General features: G+C 32.0%; 1 pseudogene; it reads left to right on the top strand.

The window, feature by feature from the left end:
* Nucleotides 1-1960, top strand: part of LOC107874167 — a 13312-nt pseudogene extending 11352 nt beyond the window's left edge.
* The last annotated feature ends 6346 nt before the right edge of the window (nucleotides 1961-8306 follow it).

The raw sequence follows: 8306 nt of genomic DNA, 5'->3' as shown, positions 1-8306 counted from the left end.
TGTTTTGTCATATATCCTATCCATAATTGTATTGTTTTTTCTGTATCTATTACACAATCTAGATCTAAAAAATTATAATTTTTATTCACTATTTGTTTTGGTATCCATTTATCATATTCATTATATTTTTTAAACTTATTCTTATAATATATAGACTATTTGTACGTACGTCGAATCCATTTTCATTGTGATTCTCATGTGACATTTCATTTGCCTTGTACTAGTTATATTTGGTAATAGTTATATTTGTTTGAAGGAGCAGATGCAACTGAGGAAATCAAATCCACAGCTGAAATCACAAACTGGTTAACTTATGGATTGCAGCATTACCTTCCACCTGAAGTTGAGCCAAACTTGAAGAAACTTGGATTAGCAGGCCACAGCCGTGGAGGAAAAGTTGCATTTGCATTAGCTCTTGGCAGACTTGCTAGTATTTCTACTGACCTGAAATTCTCGGCATTGATCGCAGTGGCGGATCCAGGAATTTTCTTTGGGGTTTGAAAAATAAAAATATAAATATAATTTCAAGGGACTAATATAAAATACTTAAACTTATATTTTTAAGTTTTTTTTTCTTTTAGGCTTATACTTAAACTTATATTTTAACTTGTTTGTTTTGTAGTCTTTTTTTAATAGCTTAGGCTTCTTTTTTGTTCTATAGGCTAGGCGTCCAGTTCTTCGGGGTTTGAAAAATTAAAATATAAATGTGTGAATAAGCCAACAAAATATAATTTCAAAGAACATAATAGTATATAGTCTATAAATATAAAATACTTCTTTTTTGTTCTATAGGCTAGGCGTCCAGTTCTTCGGGATTTGAAAAATTAAAATATAAATGTGTGAATAAGCCAACAAAATATAATTTCAAAGGACATAATAGTATATAGTCTATAAATATAAAATACTTAAACTTATATTTTTAATTTTTTTTTTTAGGCTTATACTTAAGCTTATATTTTAACTTGTTTGTTTTGTAGTCTTTATTTAATAGACTAGGCTTCTTTTTTGTTCTAGGCTAGGCATCCAGCTGTAGATTTCAGTCTACTTTTTCGTAAAAAAGCAGCCTGATGGGGATCGAACCCATGACCAAGCCTGAAGTAGCACCCCAAGAAGTGGAGATTGTACCACTAAGCTATCCAACAACTTATGTTAGGTGGTTCAAAATTAATATATGTCCATAAATATAGATTTTCTACCTTATATATACAACGTAATTTTTTGCCGAGGGGATTCGAGTGAACCCTCTCGCCATACGTAGGTCCGCCCCTGTTGATCGGTGTTGATCCTATTGATGGCATGGACAAAGGAAAGCCAACTCCACCCTCAGTTCTCACCTACATTCCACATTCCTTCAATAGTCTTGATATGCCAGTGATGGTATTAGGCTCGGGATTGGGAGAAGTGAAAAAAATCCTCTATTCCCTGCTTGTGCTCCAAAAGGGGTAAATCATCGCGATTTCTACAATGAATGTGGCAAGCCAGTTTGTTACTTTTTGGCAAAGGATTATGGACATAATGATATGTTAGATGATGAAACGAAAGGGATCCGAGGCAAGGCCACTTATTGTTTGTGCACGAAAGAGAAATCTAGAGTACCCATGAGGAAATTTGTTGGAGGGGTATTGGTTGCATTTTTGAAAGCTTATTTGGAAGGAAACTCGAGCAACTTGGTAGCTATTAGAGATGGCAATGTCACACTACCTGTAGAGCTCCAAGATATTGATTTTCTTGTCCAAGTGTTGGGATAAGATTTAGAACTTTGGTTGTGGTTACAATTGGTAAAGAGAACGACACAAGCCATACTATCAGTATAAGTTGTCTCGTTACAAACTTTCCTTTATGGAGTGACAGAATCTATAGAAACACAACACACATGATGCAATCAAATACAATGTAGCCAAGTCTCGCCAAGAATTACAACTAGACTAATTGTTTTTTGATAGTTACGTACCAAACATGAGAGTGGAATTTGTCATCCTTTACTATTTTGGGAAGAGTTTTCTGCATAAATCTTGTAAGTAATCTTAGTGAACCATCTCCCATTGTTCCAGGACGATAGAAGCAAGTGCAAGTCTATATGCTGTGGACCTTAAATTTCTAACCACGACAGAAATTTCCTTCTTTCTTTTCCTAACACCGACAGACAGCCTTCCATGGTTCCTCAGGTGACAAGACAGAAAGCCTCGTAAAGGTCACTGCAACAGGCTTCTTACTGCAGGATAAATTCAGACGAACTGAGAGCCAAAATGAAAGAACGAGCCATAACTGAAGCAAAGACAAAATTTTCTACTAATTTCATAAATTTATAAGAATGACTATGCTGCAATTTATATCCAGAAGAACTACTATTTAATACTGGCCTTCCTCGAAACAATCGTGTCCAATCGGTAACCTATAAGATTCTTTGGCAGCAGGATCTTCAGGTACTTTGCAGAAGTGTACTGTTAAAATAAAATTAAGGAAACATAAGAACATATATATGTGGAATTTAATTTTTATGCTACTGATATAACTCTACTCAATAGTTGGGCCCGGAGGAACATAAATATCAGCTTGGGCTTGGACGGGTTAAACAGCGCAACAAAAGACTAGCAGATTGTGAATGTGGGCCTGATTGAAATAACACATGACTTGAGCTATAAAAGGAAGCAACAAGAAGATATAAGGGCATGGAAGAACTTTAATTTTTTTGGGAAAATTTCATAAGTAACAAACTTAAGCCTATAATTAGGAATTCCATAGCAATTATTTTATAATTATCTGAAATATCAATCTATGTTATAAATATATTTTCATATATAATGAATGACTATTTACCATATACAGTGAATGTCTACTTTATCATATATAGTGAATGTATATTTATGAAAAATTAGAAACCCAAGGTTAGTTGTCCTCTATAAATATAGAGGCTTTCCTTCATCGTAATTAACCCATAATAATCGCTCTTTCTTCTCTCTTTATTCTTTCTTTTTTGCTTTATATTTCATAACAACTTGTATTTTGTATTTTTGACACTTTTTGCTACTAAAATATATATACAATAAGATTTACTGTTCTACTTTTACTTAGTTCAATTGAGTTAACTAAAAAATAATTATCCATGTATTTAAAACAGTAAATTCTTTTTATATATATTACTTTATTTAAAACAGTAGATTTATTTTCTATAAATTACTCTTATTTAATTTTTTTTTTCCAAATCAAACTCTTTCTTTTCTATTTTAATTTTTTTTACTTTTCACTTTTTTCCTTTCTTCCGTGTCTTTCTTTTTTCCGTCCCTTTTTCATTTTTTTTCTATGTTATCTTTTTCTTTTTCATTTTCTTATTCATATTTTTTTCTTTCTTATTTTCATTTTCTTCTTCTTTTTTTCTATTTTTTAATTTTTTTATTTCTTTCTTTTCTCTTTTATTTTTACTTTTCTGTTTCTGTTTCTTCTTTTTTTTGGATTTTTCTTTTTTTTATTTTTTTATTTTTGCTCTTCTATCTCTAACTTTTATTTTCTTTCTACTTTTTTTTTAAAAAAAATTATTTTTTTGAATTTGGTTCTTTTTCATTTTCTTTTGGATTCTATTTTATAATTTTTTGTATTTTTAAAAGATATGGCTACGTCGAACACAAGTTATGGATGATAATGAAAACACCACAATCATTTATTGTATTTATATTCACACTATTATTTATATTTTATATTCATTGACACAATTGTATTCATATTTTATAGTTCGCACCTGTATTTGTATATATTTTATAGTTTGCAATTCTATTTGTATTTCATAGTTCACACTTGTATTTGTATTTTATAGTTCGCACTATCATTATATTTTATATAATTTGCACTTGTATTTGAAATGATTGTTTTATATTTGTATTTTATTACTGATTGCATATTGTATTTTTATTTTATTATTTTGTTTTATTTATATTTTTATTTTATTTTCATAGATACACTTGTATTTTAAAAAAAACTATTTTATATTTGTATTAAAAATCAAGAAGGGATATGTTTCGACCTTACCTCTTCGACGCTCACTGATTTCTTTAATTATTCTATCATTAAAGAAAACTTCCACAATCATATAATAAAAAAATCACAAAAATAAAATAAAAATGCAAGAACAAAGATGAACAAAACAAATATAAAATATATAAAATTTGGGGAAGAGATAACATACAATAACGGTAAAATTAATAGTTAACTTATTTTGTGGCGCATAATTTTTATCTATTAAAGTGAAAAACGTGAGAAAAAGAAAAGAAATTGGAATGAAAGTATGACGAATAGGTGCTATTTGAAAAAAATAATAAAAAGGTACGGTAAAATAAGAAAGAGAATAAGTGTAAAGAGTGAAAATAGAAGAAGTTACTCTTAATAGCTATAAACAAGCATGTATTGAGTGGTCCCTCAAACAAATACTATTTTTGTTATAAAATATAATTTTATGAAAGTGTTGTTATTTATCATAATTATGGTCTTAAGTTTGTCAATTTTTATAATTTTTTCTATTTTATTTTCTTAGCTAAAGTTTTAAAATTTTGGAAAGAATTCTTATTCCAATGGTTCTCCTTATCAATACAATTCACCTTCTGTACAGTTGCTGATATCGAAAAGTTTTGAGAGTACAGTTACTAATATTGAAAAGTTTTGAGAATAAAATGAGTAACATGTTACACATGTGAAGTTTGAGCACAGTGATAGATCATGTTTTAGCTAACATCCACAACAAATATATTTCTTTTGATTAACCAATTTAATTCTGGTTCACCAAAGCAAAGAAAAGGAAATTAAAAAAAATGTATCTACTTCAAGTTGATAAAATAGAACCAAAATCAAGAAACATGGAATCAACATTAGGCTTTTTGGCTTAAGCCATTTTGTTTGACCAGTAATTTATCCTTTTATTCCTTAAGATTTCCCTCGCTAAAAAAGCCCTAAAATAATATTCTTTTTTTCTCCATCACTTCAATTTTTCGAATCTTACTATTTGTGCAATTTGAATGACACAGTAACACATTTTGCTCCTTTACCTTTTTTATGTTCTGCTTTAAATCTCCAAATAGTAGATGGTCTCATCAGTGCCTTTCTTTTTATCCATTTTGAATGAATAGTTGCATAAAAATATGATCTTGATGGATACTTTTACGCCTGTGTAGTCTGAATTCTTGTTTTGCTGGTTTACTTGGTTTCCTGCTGTTGCTTGTTTGCATGGATATTTAATTTGTACAATGAGATGGGAGGAATGAGAGTTTGAGCTATGAAAATTTCATTCACCTTGTAAAAATTTGATTGGCAGAACTCCGCCCCATACAACTAAGTCGGTCTAACCATCATTCTGAGTGGCCTTTGTGGCGGATAAGATGAGCAAAACGAGACTAGGATGATTTGGGAAATGTAAAGAAGAGAAGTGTAGGTGCCCCAGTGAGGAGGTGTGAGTGGTTGGGTAGAGTGAGTTTGTGGAGAAGTAGAGGTAGGTCGGGAAAATATTAGGAGAAGTGATTAGACAAGACATAACACAATATCAAATTGCTGGGGACATGACCGTAGATAGGAGGGAAGGTTATCAGGTAGTGGAATGTATCTGTCATAGTACTAGCCTTATTCTTGAAGTATCATTTTTGATTTCTATCTTTATCTATATTTATTGTATTTTAATTATCTCACTATTTTGTTGTTGTTACTGTTCCCTTAATTAGTGTCTATGTTTACTATGTTTTCATACCTACTTTAATCTGCTTTATTCAAGCTGAGGGTCTTCTGAAAATATCCTCATTCCTCTCCACCTCCACGAGGTAGAAGTAAGGTCTGTGTACACAAGGTCTGTGTACACTCCTCCCTACTTGTGGGATTTCATCGGGCTTGTTTTTGTACAACTTTTACTGCTAATTAACTCATCTAAAACTAAAGCCGAATCTTGCCTAGAACATCTTCCCCATTTCATTGTTCGTTGGGCACGAAAGGAGAACACTTGGGTATCCTCTCTGTATACGAAAATAATGAGCGTGGCTTATGTGATCCTTTATATTGGAATTATTGCTAGATTTATTTATTTTATGTGGACTTAACATTAAAGTAAAATAGGCTGAATGCTATTAGTTTCTGGACATGATGTTTTTGTTGAGATTAGCTTTAGAACACAAGATATTAATTGTAATTGCTGAGCTAGCAAATCAGTTAGTTAGAGTTTGTTAGTAGTTAGTCTATATGGAGTAGTGAGCTGTCGATTAGCTATCTAGGTAGTTACATATATTTTCTCTCCTCCTCATATATAAGCTACTGCTATGAGTAATTGAGTTTTGGGTTTTCATTTCCCAATTGGTGATTGACATATGTTCTCTCTCTACTTTTTTAGTTCTTTTCTTCTTAGCTCCATACGATCTGAACTTTGATATGGTATAAACATCAGGTTGATCGATGGGACATCATCATTCTGCATCTCCATTAGCTTCAAATTTCATTCATTTTTGAATTAATTTCTCACTTTTTTGAGGTATGAATCGAGTGTTGAATAACATATTTTGGTTGAATATTTCTTCAATTTTTGATCAATTTTTCTCTCATAATACTCATACAATAATGGCGACGACTGATGAGGCTAGAAATACTACTGTTGCTTCCACAAGCACCACAACTGATCATGGAAATCCTTTTTTCGTTTATCCCTCTGACAGTCAGTGTGCCATTCTAGCTCTCGTACCCGTTGACGGTGTAGGTTATCATTCATTGCAGCGAAGTATGTTATGATCTCTTTCCATTAGAAACAGATTAGTTTTATTAATGGAGAGTGCAAGAGACTAGATTCACAAAATTTTATGGAATTGCACGATTGGGAGAGATGTAATGATATGCGTACAATGTGGATTCTAAATTCTCTTGTGAAGGACATTGCGGACAGTGTCAAATACGTGTACAGTTGCTAAGAGCTTTAGAATGAACTGAAAGATAGGTATGGCCAGACAAATGGAGAAAAATTATACTAGGTACAGTGGGAAATTAGTAATTTGAATCAAGACATACTGGACATCACTAGTTATTACACGCGAATAAAGAAGCTTTGGAAAGAAATTAGCACAATTACGATTAAGCATCAATATGTCTTCCACTGCACTTCTGGAGGTAAGGAACACAAGTATAAGGCCGAACAAGATCGAAGTTTAATTCAATTTCTTATGGGGCTAAATGAAGTTTACATCATAGTCCGAGGAAATATCCTTATGATGACACCTCTACCCGCTATGGGGCAAGCATTTGCACTACTGGTGCAAGAGGAAAAACAGAGGAAACTTTGACCTACTAATCATACTTTTGGTAAATCATCTTCTATACATATGAGTGTTGGCGGTGGAATGTCAATTAGAAGAAATTTTCAAACAAATTATGTTGGTGGTGGAAGTTCAGTTAGAAGGCATTTTTGAACAAACTATGTTGTTAACAATTATAATGAGGGTGAAAGAAATAGACCATTTTGTGATCATTGCGAGAAATTGGGCCACACTAAAGAGAAATGCTAAAAACTACATGGATACCCTCAATAGCATAATCAAGTGCTAAACTCTTCCAACTCAAAAGCTCATGGTTACAACCACACCACTAAGTATCTAAACTACAAATAACACTACAATAATTAGAAAGGATCATGCCAAAGTCAAAGATATAAGTTTGCTAAAGGTAAAAGAATGTCTGCCAATGCACTTGGGGTAGATTCTGACCTATTGTCTATAAAGAGTGGAGGTGGAGGAAATTACAATGAAAATCCACAGATAACTCTCACAAAGTAACAATATGGACAGATAGTAAACCTAATTCAATAGTTTGGATCCAACAGTTCAGGAAACACTTTTACTACCACTGTACATGAATATGAAGTTGCTAATTTTGCAGGTATTATAGCTTGTACTTCTTCAATAGATATTGGTAAATTATCCTGTGGATGTTTTTACTCAAGTAATTACTTGTGGATCATAGATTCAGCGGCCTCCCACTACATGACCTTCAATAAAAACCTTTTTTCAAACCCCTTACCTATTTGATTACCAAATGGATATCATGTGAGAGTTACAAAAATAGGCAATGTTGGTGATCACGCCCAAGATCATTTTACATAATGTATTTCTCATACCATTCTTTAAATTCAATCACCTCTCTATCAGTTCTATATTAGAACAACTTAAATGTATTGCCTCTTTCTCCGATTTATCTTGCATTCTACAAGGCTTTTCTGAGAAGAGCCCTCTGGAGATTGGTAGATTGCTGATGGACTCTATTACCACTGTTCAAATTGTTTGAAGAAAGGAAGTCCTACATCA

This window comes from Capsicum annuum, chromosome 6 (genome assembly GCF_002878395.1).
Source record: "Capsicum annuum cultivar UCD-10X-F1 chromosome 6, UCD10Xv1.1, whole genome shotgun sequence".
Lineage (NCBI taxonomy): Eukaryota > Viridiplantae > Streptophyta > Magnoliopsida > Solanales > Solanaceae > Capsicum > Capsicum annuum.
This window is presented reverse-complemented; position numbering and strand designations above follow the sequence as displayed.